Source organism: Astatotilapia calliptera, chromosome 5, assembly GCF_900246225.1.
Source record: "Astatotilapia calliptera chromosome 5, fAstCal1.2, whole genome shotgun sequence".
Classification (NCBI taxonomy): domain Eukaryota; kingdom Metazoa; phylum Chordata; class Actinopteri; order Cichliformes; family Cichlidae; genus Astatotilapia; species Astatotilapia calliptera.
Genome location: NC_039306.1, coordinates 803,291 through 813,943, shown reverse-complemented (window position 1 = coordinate 813,943; position 10,653 = coordinate 803,291).

The following is a 10,653-nucleotide window of genomic DNA, read 5'->3' as shown; positions in this document are numbered from 1 at the left end:
AACTGCAACAAGGTTTTTGGTGCAGCAACCTCCAGCAACCACTCACCAGCTGAATAATAAACACATTTCCCTAGCAACCAGTGGTTACCATGGAGTCACTGACTGGTCTCTAGGCCTGTGTGATTGAGGCATAAACTGCTTCAGGTGCATACCTGCTGCTGCCTCTGCAAGCTGCTTGTCAACCATACCTCCACCCATACTCCTCCTTTCATACTGTTCATGTTACTTCTGATTTAATCAGTGTCACGTCTGTTGTTATCATCCATGCTCTGTTCTTTGAGTGGCGAAGGGTGTCATGAAAAATATTCTCCAGCAGCCCTTTGAGTGCAGACAAAGAGTAAACAATGTCCTCAGACGATGGAGTTGGAATGATGTTCCTGTACTTCCACAGGAGTCCACCTTCAGCTCCCTAAAGATTGACTTTCTTGTGCACCATCGCTAAAACAAAAAATGAAATTATTCCGAGTATTCCTAAAAAATTGACAGCTTTTGAATGCTCCTTCTGTTGTAACTACAAACTATGAGTGGGTGACACCAGGAGCAGGTTGTGGTCTGTAGCAGGTCAGTGGAGGGAGAACGTTGCAGCCATGTTTAAATCTGTGTCCAAACATAGGCTTGGTGTTTCCCACTGGGCCTCAGCACTGAAGGTTTTCCTGTCAGGAAGTCCAGACGGGGCTCTGGGTCACAGGACGCAGCACGAACAATGTAAGTTAATAAAGCTTGCAGAGATATGTGAACAATGGATCATCCAAGAAATCTCTCCCAAAAGTCCCTAAACTGGAACACAAATCCATAATTCACGAGACAAACACCAAGACTAAAATATCTCTTTGTGTGCAGGAAACGAGCGCACGAGCCGCCGGGGTGCTGTAAAGCTAAACTAACATAAAGACAGTTTCATTTGTCACGCAGTCAAAGTTTGGGAGCATTAATGTAAAGGTGGAGATGTGAGCCGTTTCACACGCAGCTCTGGTTGTTACAGTCACAGGTGTACTCATGCTGGTTTGTTAGGGTTACTGCATGCCGGCTCACAGCCCAGACTTTGTTTTTTTTAACTGTCAGCTACACTTGATGAACTCGTGGGGTTAAAAACCTGCTCCGCAGCTCTCCTGCCAGCAGTGAAGTTTCTGTTTGGGCTTGTGTTCAGCTTTGTGTTAATACACAAACACTGTATGTGTGTTTTTATTATCAAAGGGATTTATGTGAGTGTGCAGGACTGTAACCTAAGGTTTATATTATTAACAGGTCAGAGTAACGCAAAAATAATGTAACAAGTAACAAATTACTTAATTACTCCCTGGAGCAAGTAACAGTAATTAGTTTTAAAAAGTAATTTATTTTTGAGTAAGAACCCCAAACACTGATAGAAAGCTGCTTTGATCCCTATAAATAATTTTCTCCTTCATAACAACTGAATGTTTGAACTCACCTGTTTAAATTGTATTCAGGCTTAAAGGTTGTGGCTGGGGGCGTGGTCTCTTTGACTGACAGGTGGCTGCTAGTGATGGGATTTCCGGCTCTTTTTAGAGATCCGGCTCTTTCGGTTCGGCTCACTAAAAAGAGCCGGCTCTTTCGGCTCCGAACCGGCTCTTCAGGTTGTTTTGTTGCTTTAATTAATTTATTATTAACAATAATATAAAATTATGCACAAAAGGAATTACTAACGTAAAAACAAGTGGTTTTATTTATATATGTTTATATATAAATATATGCGGTGGCCCCTAGAGACAAAACACGTACAAACTCCAAAACACGTTTCTAGCATGAACTGAACTTCCAAAGCAGAGCTACTAGATCACTTAAATTACACAATTGAAAGCATGTGTGTATTGTTTGTGTATTTATACACAGGCACTCATATATATATTCAAATAATTTAAAAAAAAGTTCATTTACCTGTTATTACCACACACCAAATCCGGTCGTTGGTACTTGCTGGCTTGTGTAGCCACAAGATAACAAAGGCTCAACACTGCGCCCAGCATCCTGGAGCACTTCTGTTGTCTTTTGTACGTGTTTTGAGTTTTTATGTGCTTCTGAGTTTTTAAATGCTTCTGAGTTTTTACGTGCTTCGGAGTTTGTACGTGTTTTTACGTGTTTTGGAGTTTTTACGTGTTTTGGAGTTTGTACGTGTTTTTACGTGTTTTGGAGTTTGTACATGCTTCAGAGTTCGTACGTGATTTGAAGTTTGTATGTGCTTTGTCTCTAGGGGCCACCGTAAATATACTTTGATTTATTCACTCCACATAAAATGTAATAAATAAATCATATAATACAAAAATCAACTATTCACATTTCAAGTTTTAACTATTTAAATTTTCAGCTTTTTCCTTTCACAAATTTAAAGTGAAAAGAACACAAAACACTGCAAACCACAACACAATTAAATATAAATTATAATATGAAAACTAAAAGAACATGCATATTCTCTGTCATATGGACCTGCATGAATAAACTTTCTCAATCCTTTATCATCTGCAACCGAAAATAGTTGTGGATGATTACTATACCTTTCTAATGTTGTTGTCCCTGCCTCTCTTTCTCTCTCTCTGGCTCTGTTCCTGTGCTACTGAGTGTAACTACCGCCCCTCCCCCCTCTGCCCAGCGTAAAGCACAAGGCTCGCGTGCAGAGTGAAGCGGGAAAAAAGTGCGAGAGAGAGGCTGAGAGAAAGAAAAAAAAAAAACCCACGTGACGGCTCGCGATAAGGAGCCGGCTTGCGTCGTTCACGTCAAAGAGTCGGCTCTAAGAGCCATTTCGTTCGCGAACGACCCATCACTAGTGGCTGCAGCTGTTAGCTGTGTGCTAGGCCTCCCCTCAGCTAACTGGAGCCCCGTGTTTGTGCTGCTGGAACATTTTTGATGACATTAGCTGATCAATGACTTGGCTGCTGTACGAACAGAGCTCAGGTCCAGTGTTGGTGAGTGAAACTGGGATTTTATTTGGATGTCGCTGAGCTCCTTAGCAGGTGTGTGTTTGATGCACCTGTGCATAGTTAGTAGTTGGTTTCAGCTTTGCAAAACACTGCGAGGAGAAGTTTGGCTGACAGTGTGGATGACTCAGGCATGACAAGTGTTACAGAATCCAGCGACAGCAGTCAAGTGTGAAACACGAGCAGGGAAGCTCGTGTTGCCTCGTCTACCCCAAAAACCACCCGTCAGGGTAACGCGCTGTTTCTAAGTAGTGGTTGTATTTCAGAGCTTTAATTCTGTCCAAAGAGATAAAAACGACCACAAAATATCAGAAAACTGATGCAAAATAACTACAAAGAGGCTGAAAACAAGTAGCACGGAGGGATTAACCACGTGCTCAGTTTTAATGACACCCAGTGATTAAATCAGCTGTAAACAAATGTCAGTCATACCTCTGTGGAAAGCCTTCTTTATCTTCATTTCCTTTATCTAAAGTGCTCGTCAGGAGCTTTCAGAGGAATTTTCATTCACTTTTTACACCCACAGTATAAAATAAATAAACGAGTGTTTATGGTGTTGTTGTTTTTGAGCGTTAAACATTGGGGATCTCATGCTGGGCCTTTGTGGCATTTCCTGTGCAGCAGAGGAGCCTCTGATTACAGGAAGCCGCCTCTTACTGCGTTTGTAATCAACTGATTGGAGATGAACAGTCACCATCTGGACTCAATAAAAAGGTGTGTTCACTTTTTAAGGCTGCAGCAGTTTATATGTCACCTAACGAAGGACGAGTTGCCATTTTTCCACCTGATTTACTTCCCAGATAAAGAATTCCCAGCCAAACGTTCAGTGGCTTCAGAAAGTGCCTTTTTATGCTGAGGTCAGTGCTCAAATAATCGTTTATAGAAAGTCCTTCTTCCCATTAATTATCTTAGACTTATGTGGGGATGCTTGAAAGGGTTTAGTTTGCTACTGAAGCTTTTTATTATGTCCGATCATTACTTGCACTGAAGTCTTTTGCCCTGTTTTCTAATGGCGCTCTAAAGTGAAAGATGCCACCTGCAGACACGTCGCTGTTAACAGATCAGCGACTCGCAGGTGAAAGGCTGACGGTGTGAGCAGCTGTAGCACAGATGTGCTGATGTTTAAACAGGCAGTAGCTGTGATGTCATCCCTGAAGCGAGCTGTAGCCTGCTGTAAGAGCTGCAGCGCGTCCTGTTTAGATGCTCCAGCAGCATTTCCTGCAGCTGCACGCTGGAGACCGGCCCTTTGTGTGTGCGTTATCTTCAGGATGCAGCTCTCTTCCTGCTGACTCTTTCTTCTGTAACAGACCTTCGGGGTGTTCGGTGGATGAATGCGTGCCGTCCATCGAGGGTTGTTGTGAAACGTTGTGTCCCTCGACTCCTTCGGGGGTTTTCTATGTTTGTTCTAAAGCTTTGTCTTCTCAGCATTTGGGGGCAGGTGTGAACTCTATTTAGGATCTAAATTCAGACTCACAACAGTGTTACACAACACAGCATTAATGTCCGATCACTGAAACCCTGAATAGTGAATAAAAATCTCCACGTGGATTTAACTGAGGAAATGGGTCAGATTAGCTCAGAAAGTCCTGCAGTGATTCATGTTTCAGCTGATTTATGCATTTTTTTTTTTTAGCAGTCATGTCAGGAGAAGACAGAAGCTGTTTGATAATGAAGAGCATGTCCACATGTTTAATGAAGACAACTCAGTGTGGGCCCAAACAGCTGTGTAGCCTTTATAAAACACTTATGCTAATTATGGAAAAAAGGCACTTTGCATGGGAGCATAAAGATAAGGCTCCGGAGCAATGGATGAAGGTCATGTGGTCTAAGAAGAGAGGTCAACAAAGTGTTGCACCCATCATGCCTAGTGGCCACTGTGTGAGTCTGTGGGGATGTGTCGTGGTCTGGAGTCGCTCTGTTGGACACTTCAGGACATCGATGGCACAGCGTGCTCCAACTGAGAGCTCGAGCAGTCATCAGGCTCAGAGTATGAAAGAGTGCAGAACTTTAAAGAGTCTGTGGGATGTGCTGCAGAAGACTGTTTGCAGCAGTCCAACTTTCCCATCATCCATACAAGATCTCTGGGTGGATCCTGCAGCACTGCATGAGCTTATCAACATGATGCTCTGGTGATTTAATGGCATCATCAAAGCTAAAGGCGATCCAACAAACTTTACAGAGAAAACATTCGACCTTGCAAGTAAATCAGTACAGTATTATTAAACTGGCTGTAGACCGGGCATGACTGTTTCTGGGACTAAGACTGACTCTGTTTTCGTCTCTGAAGGGTTACCATGGTATTCGGAGATGGGCGTGGCTGCTTTATCGCGCTGTAGCTCTCAGCACACAGTGTCTTCATGATCCCTTCCATCAACGCAAACATAACAATGATGCAGTGATACCCAAAATAACAATTGGCTTGTTATAAATAGCATTTGGTCAAACAGGCTTGCACAGTGTTGTGCTGCATTAGATGTGTTCAAGTTGCCTGACTGCCAACACAGAACAACAAGCTGCAGCCACAAATATGTCTGCCTCTGGTTCTGAGTGAGCCACAGCACCATTTTCAGACAGTCAGTCTCCTAAAGTCTGACTGCTGATGATTTGTTTGTTTTTCTTCTCTGATGGTGCCTCTCCTCCTGCTGGGGAGTTTCACACCAGCGTTTAACTCTTCAGCCCGAGCTTTCAGCTTTGGCATGTCACCTGAGTTTAGATCACATCTTCTACTAAAGCTGCAGTTTGCATCGGGCTGTAAACGTGTTTCTTTCTGCTGTAAAGTTGGACGTTTTAACCTGTGAGTCTGTGGGGACTGACTCACTGCTGGAGCCCCAAGTGGACGTCAGAGGAACTGCAGCTTTTATTTTCAGTCACCTCAATTTTAATTTTTTTGTGATAAAGTTGAAGAATTTCAGCAGAATCATAGATTTACAGAATTATAAATTTCAGTGTTTGCTACCACTGAATATTAGCCTCACAGACACATCTCACTCTGAATGTTAGTCGCTTTAAAAGTGACGATCAGAGGGACGGAGTTTGATCTGGAAAAAGTAAAATACTTTTGTCAGATTTCCTGCAACTTTTTGGAAACTGCTGAACCGTCAACGACAGTTTGTTGTTGTCTTATTTTATGCAAATAGTGTGAGTGTGTGCGTTACGGTGTGTGGTGAATTGGAGCTAAACCCAGATATCTGACACCAACTGCACAAACAAAAAAACAACCTTTATGAATGTCATGAAAAATCCAAAAACAGGAAACAAAATCCTCAGAAAATCTAAAAGTTACAAGAAACAGCCAAAACATTGGGGACCTCAAGACTTAAATATGAACAGACCAGAACCAGGAACAGGACTCGGCATCTTCCTCCCAGTTTATTTGTTTTTATTATGAAGCACTTTGTTTTTAAACTTGCTGAACAAATAAAATAAACTGACTATATATGGATTTTATTGTCTGATCATGTAGCCGTTCTCTCCTTGGTTTAGTGGACACGACATGAACGAGTGATTCTAAAATACTTTTAATGATTCACAGTTTTTTGTACACTTGTGTACTTTATACACATTATAAACACTTTAGAGAACGATGATAATAACTGTAAGAGCCTCTGATGATAATGTTTTATCATTCATTGAGCCAGAAAAGCTCACAGGTGAGATCCTCACCTGGTCTCCTCACCAGAAATCATCATCCTGCGTTAGTAAAAAAAAAGAAACTAAACCAGTAAATATTTAAAAAAAATCTAACTTTTCTTTGGCTCATAGAAGCTTTATGTGATTTGAAAGCATCTGCAAATAAGATCAGTTTAGCGGTGGAGACGTAAGCCCACCTCGCACGGTGACAGCGGCCCGATGGCCTGCAGCTCACACTGGCTTCAGGTTTTCACAGGAATGAAAACGCACAGAGCTCAGCGTCGTATGCAAAGCTCCCGGGGCGCGGCTGATCTGGGCAGACTGCGGTTTAGCTTCTGCTGACGTGGACGACTGTTCGCTGGAATTTATTGTAAAGGATCAAAGCTGAAGAAATGCCCATCGGAGGCTTTACTAACACAACAGGCTCAGAACAAACAGCCGTGCAGGAGGAGACAAAGAAACGAGCAGCAACCAGGAGAAGACTGCAGTGTTTTTATAAAGAGGAGCATGCACCTCAGAACACAAAACACTCATCCACTGTTCTCCTGTTGGCTGAAAACTACAAATCTGAAGTGACAACAAACCAAAAACACAACAGTTACAAAATGCAACGCAAAAGCAAAAGAAAGGAAAAAGATAAGAAACAAAACGACTAAAACGAGATGAAAAAAGCACCAACACATGTCATGAAAATGACACACAAACCAAAATGTGACACAAACATCAGCAAAGAGAAGCAAAACTGCTAAAAGTTCAAACACCTCTGTTTATTGTGTGTCTCTGAATTCAATCACCTCGATTCTTAGCGTCAGTATTGTGAGTAAAATAAAGAGAAAACACGACCAAACAGGAGCAGAGCTTCTTTAAACCTTTCCTGCCTGCGAGCTCCGGGTCCGTCTCAGCTCTCGCCACCTCTGCAGCACGTGTCATGTTCACCACCTGAGCACAAACACACAAACTGTGGCTGCTGAGTGTGTTTGAGGCTCAGCACACCTGTGGCCAAAAAGAAGAAGTTTGTCTGCTGTGTCCACATGGCTGAGACACACAAGAGTGAAATGAGCCGTCAGTGGCAGAAAGCTGCAGATAAGCCTGAAAACTGTGGCTTTAAGACACTTCCTGCTTTCTTGCACAGCAGCGAACAATACAGTGGACATTAAGCCACACACGTGTCATATTTAATGCCGTATATGGAAGAAAACACACGTGTGTATAATCTTCAACTGTCAAACTTCATAATTTCATTAAGAACATCCCATTTATTTACTTTATTTGCTTTTACAGTTTGCTTTGGCTCATACTCCACCTGCTCTGTCCGATCAGTTTTGCAGCTTTTGCGTGACTCTGAGCGGAGAGCAAAGGTCACACGTCACAGTTCATCCTGCTGCTTCGATTAGCAGTCACAACATCAATAAACCGTGACCCACTTCCACCGCAGCCGTACAGGCCCGAGCCACAACATTACCTCCACCATGTTTGACGTGTGATGTGGTATGCTTCAGACCACCAGCTGTTTCTCTCCTCTATATTCACGCAGCCATGAAACTGTTTTTCAGTAAACTGTTCAATTACTGTGATAATGGAGGCCTGTATGAAAGTGTCACTGTCTAAATGAACCTGTCTGTAGATGGAAATATTAACAGCAGGTGTGTAAACATCCACTCTAGTCTAAGACACTCATCCTTTGCTGACCTGTAGATGTAAAACCAAAAGTTTCCAATGAGGAGTCATGATGGGAGAGCTCTGAGTTAATGGCATTAAAATGCAGAACATGAAGGAACATGTTTATTAAAAAGGCCAGCCTCGTGTACCAACTTCACAGGAAAAAACATCAGCTGGTGTTCTCATTTATACTGCAGTAAAACCACAAAACTCCCACCAGAAGTTACACTGACAGAAAGAAGCAGAGAAACTGTAGCGGTATCACAAACCCAGACCTCTCAGTTTTTCCACACCTACCATCTCTCTGCTACGTGGCACAGATGTTTGTACTGTTTGAACATGTCAATCAGTTTACTGGTTGGATTTAAAAAACCTTTCAACATTTCTGTTCATTCGTGTGCCACACAGACAGTAACAGACTACATGTACCGCCGTTACGTATTTAAAATACTAAATATGAGTAACTGTATTCTGTTACAGTTACCGTTTAAAAAGGTGGCATTTAGAATACAGTTACTTTCTTGAAATAAAGGGATTACTTTCCTGTTTCATATGTTCGGCTATGCCCTCTCTGTTTTTGGTAATTCCACACTGGTGGAAACCCAAACAAAACACGCATTAAGACCAGGCTCTCTGTCCTGGTCGTTGTGTCCTTGGGCAAGACACTTTACCCTACTTGCCTACTGGTGTTGGCCAGAGGGGCCGATGGCGCGATATGGCAGCCTGGCTTCTGTCAGTCTGCCCCAGGGCAGCTGTGGCTACAACTGTAGCTGCCTCCACCAGTGTGTGAATGTGAGAGTGAATGAATAGTGGTATTGTAAAGCGCTTTGGGTGCCTAGAAAAGCGCTATATAAATCCAATCCATTATTATTAATTCAATTCAATTTTATTCATATAGCGCCAAATCACAACAAAAGTCGCCTCAAGGCGCTTCATAGATACAGAGGAAACCCCAACAATCATATGACCCCCTGTGAGCAGCACTTTGGCGACAGTGGGAAGGAAAAACTCCCTTTTAACAGGAAGAAACCTCCGGCAGAACCAGGCTCAGGGAGGGGCGGGGCCATCTGCTGTGATTGGTTGGGGTGAGAGAAGGAAGACAGGATGAAGACATGCTGTGGAAGAGAGACAGAGGTTAATAACAGATATGATTCAATGCAGAGAGGTCTGTTAACACATAGTGAGTGAGAAAGGTGACTGGAAAGGAAAAACTCAATGCATCATGGGAATCCCCCGGCAGCCTACGTCTATTGCAGCATAACTAAGGGAGGATTCAGGGTCACCTGGTCCAGCCCTAACTATATGCTTTAGCAAAAAGGAAAGTTTGAAGCCTAATCTTGAAAGTAGAGATAGTGTCTGTCTCCTGAATCCAAACTGGAAGCTGGTTCCACAGAAGAGGGGCCTGAAAACTGAAGGCTCTGCCTCCCATTCTACTTTTAAATACTCTAGGAACAACAAGTAGGCCTGCAGAGCGAGAGTGAAGTGCTCTAATAGGATGATATGGTACTACAAGGTCATTAAGATAAGATGGGGCCTGATTATTTAAGACCTTGTATGTGAGGAGCAGGATTTTGAATTCAATTCTGGATTTAACAGGAAGCCAAAACAGGAGAAATCTGCTCTCTCTTTCTAGTCCCTGTCAGGACTCTTGCTGCAGCATTTTGGATCAGCTGAAGGCTTTTCAGGGAGTTTTTAGGACATCCTGATAATAATGAATTACAGTCGTCCAGCCTGGAAGTAATAAATGCATGAACTAGTTTTTCAGCGTCACTCTGAGACAGGATATTTCTAACTTTAGAGATGTTGCACAAATGGAAGAACGCAGTCTGACATATTTGTTTAATATGTGCGTTGAAGGACATGTCCTGGTCAAAAATGACTCCAAGGTTCCTCACAGTGTTACTGGAGGCCAAGGTAATGCCATCCAGAGTAAGAATCTGGTTAGATACCATATTTCTAAGCTTTTCAGGGCCGAGTACATTAACCTCAGTTTGATCTGAATTAAGAAGCAGAAAGTTAGCGGCCATCCAGGTCTTTATGTCTTTAAGACATTCTTAAAGACTGCAGTTTGACCTCAGCCTTTCCAAGCAAACCCTTGAGTTCATCTGAAATGTTGCAGAGTTGCTATATTTACACTTACAAACACGTCACATGAGCGTCAGGCTAATCGAGCAGGGAGCCCCGCCCTCTGTCAGCTTGGATTAAGCTTTTGCACGTATGAAGCAGATGAGCTGTCAGATTTCTGCACGTTCAGCCTCTTTTTTTAAATTGTTTGTAGACATTTTGGATGCGTAACCGTCCCCATCTCTCCTCCGCAACGGCTGGCCTCGGTCGGCCTGGACGCCAAGAACACGGTGTGTATCTGGGAGTGGAAGAGAGGGAAGATCCTGGCCACGGCCACGGGACACTCGGACAGGGTGAGAGCGTGCACCAA